Source organism: Physeter macrocephalus, chromosome 8, assembly GCF_002837175.3.
Source record: "Physeter macrocephalus isolate SW-GA chromosome 8, ASM283717v5, whole genome shotgun sequence".
Taxonomy (NCBI): Eukaryota; Metazoa; Chordata; class Mammalia; order Artiodactyla; family Physeteridae; genus Physeter; species Physeter macrocephalus.
The window spans coordinates 66,592,841-66,594,821 of record NC_041221.1 but is presented as its reverse complement, the minus strand read 5'-3'; positions in this window follow the sequence as shown (position 1 = coordinate 66,594,821).

Sequence of the window (1,981 nt, the reverse complement as noted above, 5' to 3'; positions counted from 1 at the left end):
GGGGAACTAAAGGAGAGGCTGCCTGGCTTCCTTTCTTTTATGCAGCTGCAAATCAAAAATTATAGGTTATATGATAAATTATCTTGACAACCAAGTATGCAAGAATATTCATGGATCAGTAATCTACTCACAGCAAACCCACAGAGACCCTTGAAATGAAAAAATTCCTTGAGTTGATATTGTAAGAAGGTTGACAGTGTTCTATCTTTCAGCAATTAATTATACTGCTGAAGAAGATCACAGCCTAGCTGTTAACTTATTTCTTCCAAAACCTCCTCTCCTGCTTGGCTAAGATGGGACAGGACAGCTTGCTTTTACCCACAGTTCTCCACAAAATGGAGGTGAGATGAGTTCCCAGAAAGAAAGCAGAATGTTATTATCAAGAGAAGAGGAATGGAAGAGGAAACAAGATGGCAGAGTAGAAGGACGTTCTCTCACTCCCTCTTGCAAGAACACCAGAATCATAACTATTTGCTAGACAATCATCTACAGGAAGACACTGGAACTAACCAAAAAAGATACCCCACATCCAAAGACAAAGGAGAAGCCACAATGAGATGGTAGGAGGGGCACAATCACAGTAAAATCAAATCCCATAACTTGTGGGTGAGTGACTCACAGACTGGCAAACACTTATACCACAGAAGTCCACCCACTGGAGTGGGTTCTGAGACCCACGTCAGGCTTCCCAACCTGGGGGTCTGGCAACGGGAGGAGGAATTCCTAGAAAAACAGACTTTGAAGCGTAGTGGGAATTGATTGCAGGACTTCGACAGGACTGGGGGAAACAGAGACTCCACTCTTGGAGGGCACACACAAAGTAGTGTGTGCATCGGGACCCAGGGGAAGGAGCAGTGAACCCAGGGGAGACTGAACCAGACCTACCTGCTAGTGTTGGAGGGTCTCCTGCAGAGGAGGGGGGTGGCTCTGTTTCAGCATGGGGACAAGGACACCGGCAGCAGAAGTACTGGGAAGTACTCCTTGGTGTGAGCCCTCCCAAAGTCCGTCATTAGCCCCACCAAAGAGTGCAGGTAGGCTCCAGTGTTGGGATGCCTCAGGCCAAACAACCAACAGGGAGGGAACCCAGCCCCACCCATCAACAGTCAAGTGCGTTAAAGTTTTACTGAGCTCTGCACACCAGACGAACACTCAGCTCTAAGACCACCAGTCCCTCCCATCAGGAAACTTGCACAAGCCTCTTAGATAGCCTCATCCACCAGAGGGCAGACAGCAGAAGCAAGAAGAACTACAATCCTGCAGCCTGTGGGAAAAAAAACCACATTCACAGAAAGATAGATAAGATGAAAAGGCAGAAGGCTCTATACCAGATGAAGGAACAAGATAAAACCCCAGAAAAACAACAAAATGAAGTAGAGATAGGCAATCTTCCAGAAAAAGAATTCAGAATAATGAGAGTGAAGATGATCCAGGACCTCGGGAAAAGAGTGGAGGCAAAGATAGAGAAGACGCAAGAAATGTTTAACAAAGACCTAGAAGAATTAAAGAACAAACAGAGATGAACAATACAATAACAGAAATGAAAACTACACAAGAAGGAATCAATAGCAGAATAACTGAGGCAGAAGAACGGATAAGTGACTGGGAAGACAGAATGGTGGAATTCACTGCTGCAGAACAGAATAAAGAAAAAAGACTGAAAAGAAATGAAGACAGCCTAAGAGACCTCTGGGACAACATTAAATGCAACAACATTTACATTATAGGGGTCCCAGAAGGAGAAGAGAGAGAGAGAGGACCAGAGAAAATATTTGCAGAGATTATAGTCGAAAACTTCCCTAGGAAATACCCACCCAAGTCCACGAAGCACAGCGAGTCCCAAACAGGATAAAACCAAGGAGAAACACACCAAGACACATAGTAAACAAATTGGCAAAAATTAAAGACAAAGATAAATTATTGAAAGCAGCAAGGGAAAATGACAAATAACATACAAGGGAACTCCCATAAGGTCAACAGCTGA